Consider the following 8,657-nt stretch of genomic DNA (forward strand, 5'->3'; position numbering starts at 1 on the left):
TTCAAGGCCAGCCTGGTCTACATAATGAGTTCCAGGACAGCTGGGGCTACAGGGAGACCCTGTCTTAAAAAGACCAAAATAAATAAATAAATAAAATTAATTAATTAATTAATTAATTAATAAAACTAAGTGGTGGTTCTTTGAAAAATTAACAAGATTGAAAAATCTTTAGCCAAATTAACCAAAAGAAAGAACAGGCACAAATTAATAAATTCAGAGATGAAAAGGGAAACATTACAATGAGAAACATTCCTGAGAAAATTCTGAAAATCTTATGAACATACTTTAAAAGTTAATATTCCACAGAACTGGAAATTGAAAAGAAATGGATAAATTTGTAGATATATAGGGCCTACCAAAGATACACCAAGATGAAATAAAACAACTTAAACAAACAGATAACAATCAATAGAAGCAGTCATTTAAATTTTCCCCACTAAAAGGAGTCTAGTAACAGGTGGGTTCTGTGCAGAGTTTTACCAGCCATCAAAAAAGACCTAACACCAATACTCCTCAAATTATTCTGTACAATAAATAAATTAAAAAGAAAACACTTTCAAAGTCTTTCTAGGAAGCCCATAATTCTCAGAGATCAAAATGAAACAAGGCTTCAACAACAACAATTACAGGCCAGGGTTCCTGATGATCATAGACACAAATCTCAATAAAATACCTGCAACCGAATTCAAGCAAACATCAAAAAGAATATGCACCATGATCAAGTTGGCTTCATTCCAGAGATGTAGGGATGGATGGTTCAACATACATAAACCATAACTGTAATCCACCACATAAATAACCCCAAGAGCAGAAGCCACATGAGTATCTCATTATTTGAAGAAAAGGCCTTTGACAAAAATCAAACATCTCTTCATGATAAAAGTCACGGAGAATGTAGAGGTACAGGGAACATATCACAGCATAATAAAGGAACTATAGAAGATCACAGTCAACATCTTGCTAAATGGAGAAAAACACAAAGCATTTCCACTAAAATCAAGAACAAGAAGGAATTTCTACTCTCTTCTTTCCTGTTCAATTATAGTGCTTGAAGTCTTAGAACAAAAAGATAAGTGAAGGAGATGAAGATAATACAAATTGGAAAGGAAGAAGTCAAAGTATTCTTATTTTCAGATAATATAATTCTATATATAAAAGACCCTAAAGACTCTACCACAAAAGTCCCAGGGCTGATAAACACATTTGGCAAAGTAGAAGGATTAAAAGAAAATTAACACACACAAATTAGTAGCCTTCCTATACGCCAACAAGAAACATACTGAGAAAGAAACCAGGGAAATAATCCCATTCATGATAGCCTCAAAAAATTTCTTGGACTAAATCCAACCAAAGAAGTGAAAGGCTTGTATAATAAATATTTTAAGACACTGAAGAAAAAAATTAAAGAAGATAGCAAAAGATACAAAAACCTCATGTGCTCATGGATTGATAGACTCAGTATTGTGAAAATGGCCATCCTAACAAAAGCAATCTACAAATTCAACGCACTCCCCATCAATGGTAAGTACCTACTGCTGAAAACACTTCACACTTTGACTATAGACATGGAGAAATCAAGTTGGAACTGAAAGTTCTCTCCCTGCTGGATGGCTGATGCCAGAAGGCACACCATGAGGGATAACTGTCATCAACATTCCTGCTGTGCTGTGCTATAAACCATTATGCTATGTGACATTATTCCTGGGAAGACATGAACAAATGTCTACTCACCCCGGATAGGGAACCAACAACACACCAAAATAAGGATAGCACCAAAGTCCAACTTGGTGAATCAATGAGTTTTATTTGGCCTGCCTTCCTTCCCTTCCTTCCTTCCTTCCTTCCTTCCTTCCTTCCTTCCTTCCGGCAGATGCAGGGTGAGACGTTGGCGTCCTCCAAAACCGTCTTCCAGTCTAAGATTTTCTTATCTATTTCCTGTCCTTCAGCATTGCAATTCTGTTCAACTCCTTTTTTTTTTTTTAATGTGTATGGGTGTTTTGCCTGCATGTAGGTAAGTGCACCCGTGTCATGCAATGCCTACAGGGGTCAGAAGAGGCTGTCGGATCCCCTGGGACTGGAGTTATGGACGGTTGTTAGCTGTCATGTAGGTGCTGGGATTCAAACCCAGGCCTTCTGCAATAACAACCAATGTTCTTAACCTCTGAGCCATCTCTCCAGCCCCAAGTTTAACTCCTTTTTAATTTTATTTATTTATTGGGTTTATATGTGTGTGTTTCTGTGGGCATATGTGTGCCATGGCATGCCTGGGGAGGTCAGAGGACAACTTGTGGGAGTTGGTTCTCTCCTTTTCTACCATGAGGGTTCAGGGGATTGAACTCAGTTCTCCAGGCTTGATAGCAGGTACCTTCACCTGCTGAGCCATCTTGCCCACCCTTTATTGGGGTAACTTTGAGAATGACAGAACATTTCTCTTAGGTAGCTAAGGTCTTAACAAAACTCAATAACTACCAAAACTGCCCTGAGTCAATGTCTTTGGTTTTTTTTTGCTTGGTTGTTGTTGAGACAGGGTCTCCCTAGCTAGCCTGGACCTCACTATGTAGACCAGGCTGGACTCAATCTCAAGATCCACCTGCCTCCTGGGGGTAGAGATTAAAAGCATGCATTATCATGCCCAGCTTAGAACATTCTGTAACTTAATGAGATTCCCTCCAAGATGGAATGTTTTTCTTGGAGGAACTTGATATAGGACAAATGCATCCTCAAACAATAAAGCAACCCTGTCTCATACAAGGAGGAAGGTGATGACTGATACCAAAGTTGTCCTCTGTCCTCCACACATGCATCATGCTCTGGAGATGCAGCCATAGTCTTGGCACCTCAGGGCAGCCTCATCTCTTTCACCAGAATCTGCCTCTCAGTCACATGTTCATTCAGTCTTCCCTCTGCCATGCACACAGTGCTGGGACTGATCACAGGGAGAGGACCATCTGCGGCTCCTATAGAAGAATCATTACAGCCCAGCCACTCCTCTCAGGAAAACCATCAACCATCAAGCATGAGCCATGTTCCTCTGCCCTGGTCACATTACATCAGCAGTTCTCAGCCATCACCATGTTGGCCACCAGGAGACATAAGCAATGCATGAAGACACTCTTGTCACAACAAGGACAAGTGGCATCTAATGAGCAAAACCAGATGTGGCTGAACATCCTACAATGCCAGGATGCCCCCACCACACTCTCTAGCCCATCAGTGATGCTTCTCATGGTTGCACAGGATGCTGAGAATAAAGGACAGGTGCGGGCTCGGCCCTAGACAAGGCATTTACACCAATCCCTTAAGGCTCAGGAAACATTTTGGGAGGGAGGGGGCAGAAAGAATGTAAGAGCTGGGGCTGGAGAGACAGCTCAGGGGTTAAGAGCTCTTGCTGTTCTTCCATCCAGAAGACCTGAATTTGACACCCAGCATCTACAAGGTGGCTCTGGCTCTGTCACCCTCTTCCAGCCTTTGCAGGTACTATGCACATACCAGTAAACATACCAGTCATCAAAACACTTGTACAAATAGAAATTTTTAAAATTAATTTTTTTTTAAAAAAGTAAGAGCCTGGAGGAAAGGTAGAGGGACTGTGAAGTACCAACTCTTATTGTGGGAATTAACCCAAGACTGACTGATCAAATACATTTGCTAGAACTTATTTATCTACTATATAAGAATAGTTATACTGAAGTCATAATTCATTAATTCCACATTAGGTTAATTTTTTTCCCCATCATTATAAATAGGACACACAACGTGGCAACCAGGAACTCACAGCAGCTTTGCATACTGATATTAGGTCCACAGAAGCCAGGTCCTCTAACAGTCAGCTACAGAGGGGGAAGAGACTCACAAGCCCTCCCATAAACTGCAGATCTATTGCTGATCAACAGATTCTGGGAAAGGAGGAGGCACAGAATCCAGTTTCATACTTGCTGATAAGCCTATCAGACTCCGATGGTTAGTTCCAAACCCAGGATCACACAAACAGTCCTAATTTTAAATGCTGTGGAACACTAAACAAAACCCCAAATAGCCAGGCACTGTGGTGCACGGTTTTAATCCCAGAAATGGGCGGGGGGGGAAGGTGAATTTCTGTGAGATTTAGCCAGCCTGATTTACACAGTGAGTTCTGGGCCAGCTGGGGCTACAGGGGTACCCTGTGTCAAATAACAGCAACAACAAAAAGTAGTAAATGGGGAAAGGAATTTGTGGGGAGGATGGGAAGGCTTGTTGGAGTGGAAGGGAAAGAGGGGAGGGTAGCAGGGAGAGTGACTACAATACATAGTGTACATATGTGAGATTGTGAAAGAACAAAATTGACTAATAAAAAACAAGCATGCATCCTCACTAAGGTGCTGCATCACCCAATCTGTTGATGAGCAGGAGAAGAACATAGGGCAGGAGACAGGGCGTTTTCTCTCCTGGTTTTAGCTGTGTCGTGCATCCCCTGCCCTTAGACTTCAGAGCTCCTGGTTCTGGAACTTTCAGAATCAAACTGAAGGTTAGCATTGGATCTCCTGGTTCTTCAGTCAGCTTACGGCAGGTTGTAGGACTTCTGTCACCATGGGAGCCACTTCCCAAAAGGTATCTTCTCTTTCTCCACTTATGTCCATCCATGTAGGTACACTATCACCTATTGGCTCTGCTCATCTGGAGAACCCTAACCAATACATGTATCAAGGCTGAGAAATCTTACTCTAAGATTTCTTTCTTTTTGGAATCCTAATCCTCACTAGCCCTGAAAACCCAGAAGCTAATAAAATACAAGCAATGGCGAAGATCTCTGCTGAATGCTATCAATTCCGATGTAGATTTGTATACTTGGAGAGGAACTCTTGGCCAAATGACACTGCTAGTGAATTTTCTTTATTTTTTAAGATATTTTATTTATTTACTTATTTTACTTTATTTATTTATTTATTTATTTATTTATTTATTTATTTATTTATTTATTTATTTGTGTGCATGTGTATATGCACTTGTATATGTTCATGGAGGCCAGAAAAGGGCTTCAGGTGTCCTCCTCTCTTTCTGCCTATTCATTTGTGGCAAGATCACTCCATAAATGTGAAGCTCACATTTTCTTAACTAGGCTGAAAGCCAGCAAGCCTCAGTGGGCGATCTTCTGTCTCCAGGCCCCTCAGAGCTGGGGTTACTAGTGTGCACAGTTGCCCAGCTTTTGATGTGGATCCTAGGATTATTTTTTTGTAAAATTTTAAGTTGTGTACTCTTACTGCTCCAAGTATCATCCAAATTCTTTCCATTCACATCTTTGTTTCCTGTTCAAATACCTCTTCTGAATTGTAAGTTCATATATTGAAAGACCTACCAGACTTTTACTGTCAGATGCCTGGGTTCCAGCATTGCTCTTACTGCCACTGGTAGAAGTTTAGGGTCAGAGACCATGTCAGAAGTTCAGTCATTCTTCTGGACTTCCACACCAAACAGCTTGAGACCCAAGGCCCACCCACAGAGCCACTGAAGATTCAGAGTGCATGGGTGATGCAACAGGACAGCCAGAGGGGAACTAAGTTCCCAGTCTGCTGAAGAGATTATGAAGCCTCTTCCTGTGTACACACATGCTCACAAGCACACACACACACACACATGCATGCTTACATGCACACATCCTCATGGGCACACACATAGGCACATGTGCTCACATGTGGATATGCTCTCGCACACGCACATATGTGCTCTCACATGCATACAAGTATGCTCATACACATGTGCACACACTCACAGGCACACAGGTGAGCACGCACAGGCACATTCATATCTGGAAACCCAATGCCTTTATTGGCTCAGCCTTTTTCTCTCTCCAGCCCTTCCCAAATTCTCTCCATGTTCCTGGATTTCTGTACCTTCCTTCCAGGAGAGAGACATTAGTCTCTAGGTCCAGAGTCTATACACCAGCCACAGCAAAGCCAAAACATGTTAGCTAAGGGAAGTGCTCCCTAGAACACTAATGCTTTCAGTGACGTTGAGGAACACACAGTACAGAAGGGGGGAGGCTTGCAAGGTCTGCACCATCGGACCTTTGGGGTTGGTTTTCCCTCGGGCTTGGAGCTCTGGACTCACAGATACTGTTCCCCACAGGGTGTCCTTCCTTCCCTCTGTGAGTACTGAGGACTGTGGCTTCTTCAGGCCTCATCAGAGACTCGGAATGTGGAGCACTTTAGTTCAGATCCCTGTACAGCTGCCTCGACATCCTCTTTCCTCCAACACTTAATTTTTAGAGGGGTCTGGAGTCTCGTCAGTGTCACTCGGCTTCTCTCTCAGGTCCCAGGTCTGAGCAATTGAATCCTTGGCTCCAGTCACCACCCCACTGTAGCGCCTGCCCAGCCACTGCCTCCAGCCAGTTCTTTAATGAGTTGCCCAAGCAGACTCACATCCACCATGTTCTTTGCTCTGTCTGGCCCAGGTTGGCGATCTGCCTGGAAGGCCAGCATCTGGTGCTGCAGGCTTTTCCCAGGCGCCTGCCCAGCGCTGCTTCCTTGGCTCCACTTTTTCCAAGGTATTTTATGATTCAAAGAAATCCTGTCCACTTTGGCTTTTGCCAGAAATCGATGAGAATCTCATTTGGAGTATTGTCTCACACATCACAGGTGTCATTTCAGTGGGTCAGGAAGGAAGGTAGACATGTGGCTTCTGCCCACTACCTGGACCTGCAAACCCCAGTGATGTGTGGGCAGTTTAAAGGCAGGGAGAAGGATCTTCTCTCTAAGGCAGCCTTTTCCTGACCCAGGGCTGGGATTTATGGAATGATCTAGTGTGGCTAACAACATGAAATTGGGACTGTTTGAGAAAACTTAGGAGATGGCAGTGCTATGTAGTGCAAAAGACCCATGCTGTCAGGCTTTGGAATAAAACAGGCTCACCAGATGAGTTTTCTCAGGAGCTGGGAAAAGAGCTCCTCCCTGCCTTCTCTGGACTGCCTTGACCTTTATCACCACCAGATGTTAATATTTAACCAGCACACAAGGCTGAAAATGCAAGGACAGGGAAATGCATAGGTTCCAAACTATGAAGAGGCTAACCTGCCCAAGGACCAAGTTCACAACTGGGTCTCCATACCCTCCTTAGATCCCGAAGCTGGGACAACTGCAGAAAGCAGAGTAGACCTGGAAGAACTCAAATTCCCAGCAAGTAAGTCTCCTATTCTTTAGTCTATTTGATTTAATAACTGAGAAAGATGCCACTTTTATGTTGACTCCTGGGCTCCATGTTACTGAATGTTTGTTGAAAAGAGATTCTCCTGAATTGAAGTTATTAGTGATAGGCTTGCAGTTCTAAAGCAAAGTCAGGAGACATGGGTTCTCCTTCACAACACCAGGCACACCAAGGTAACGCTAGGCACTTCATTCCCATAAGCCTCTTCATCTAGGAAGTGGGGACTTTAGTAATGCCTACCTTGCAGGTCCTGGTGAAGATTGAATCTTTAATTAGGGAACAAGCCCAGCACAACCATGAGAAATGAATGATTCATTAATATGAAATATTAATATGAAACATTAATATGAAATATTTCCCTACCTGAATAACATCTGAGGTTCTGCAAATATCCTACTCACTGCCTCAACTGTTATTTGAGGAAAAATCAAAGTTCTCTGTTGCCAATAACAAGCTAGTTGCAGTTCTCATGGGAAGGGAGAACCATGGTGAGAAACCATGGGTCTGTATCTGGTGTGAGTATAAAATGGTCATTTCCATATGCTTGGATTGTGCTAGTTTCTATCAACAAAGGGATTCATAACCTTTATGCCTAATCCCAGCTCCATTTCACCAGCACAGCCTAAGAAGATGCATGAAAGATGGCATAAAAATATTTCTCACAGCAAATACAGGTGAAATTAGAGCTACAATTATTTTTCCTTCACAGACTGGCATGCTCTGCTCTGCCAATCTAGGAAAGTTGCACTTTGAAGGACTTCCTGGTTTCATATGAAGGTTCCTCAAAGCCCTTTAATGATCTAATTGCCAATCCAGAGGGCTGGAGCAGGAAAGGCAGGATTGTGGGTAGGAAGAGAATGAGAGGGAAGTAGCAAGCATGGAAATGCAGGGATGGAGCAAGGGCCCACCTGGGAAGCCAACAGTACAGATCTGGTTGTGAGGTGGATAGTTCTGGGCTTCCAAGGTAGTGTGTAGGGCCAGTGCCATCAAACCAATGGGAGCGAGCATCGTCCTTCAGGCAGGTCTCCCCATGCATAGCCTTGGAGGGTCCATGCCCCAGCTCTGATCTCCCCACGGCAGGACTTGCCTCTGAAGATACAACCTTGGTTGAGCTTTAGGCCAAGCAAGCCAGTTTGTTGGTTGGTCCAGGATGACAAGGGCTTATCAGTCTTGCTCCATGGACTTATCAGGATGAAGGTGCAGGACACAGATACCGCATTAATCTTTCACTCTCTGAGAACATGAGGACATTCTGAAACCAGGAACTTTGGATTCTAATTGAAATCTAAATCACTACTTCTGAACATCCAGATTCCTAAAATAGCCAGGCATGGTGGCATACACCTTTAATCCCAACACTCGGGAGACAGAGGCAGTTGGAACTCTGTGAGATCAAGGCTACCCTGGTATACATAGCAAGTTCCAGGCCAGCTGGGTCTGTCTCAAACAACAACAACAAATTTCTAAATTATATATGATAT

General features: G+C 43.1%; 1 protein-coding gene across 1 annotated transcript in view; it reads left to right on the plus strand.

The window, feature by feature from the left end:
• Positions 1 to 7,007: 7,007 nt before the first annotated feature.
• Ddc (dopa decarboxylase) overlaps positions 7,008 to 8,657 on the plus strand; it is a 105,164-nt gene continuing 103,514 nt past the window's right edge. Inside the window, exon 1 of the mRNA XM_017802263.2 lies at positions 7,008 to 7,152. The gene's annotated coding sequence lies outside the window, so the exon portion shown is untranslated. The remainder of the gene's footprint in view (positions 7,153 to 8,657) is intronic.

This window comes from Nannospalax galili, unplaced genomic scaffold (assembly GCF_000622305.1).
Source record: "Nannospalax galili isolate Female #2095 unplaced genomic scaffold, S.galili_v1.0 scaffold304, whole genome shotgun sequence".
Taxonomy (NCBI): Eukaryota; Metazoa; Chordata; class Mammalia; order Rodentia; family Spalacidae; genus Nannospalax; species Nannospalax galili.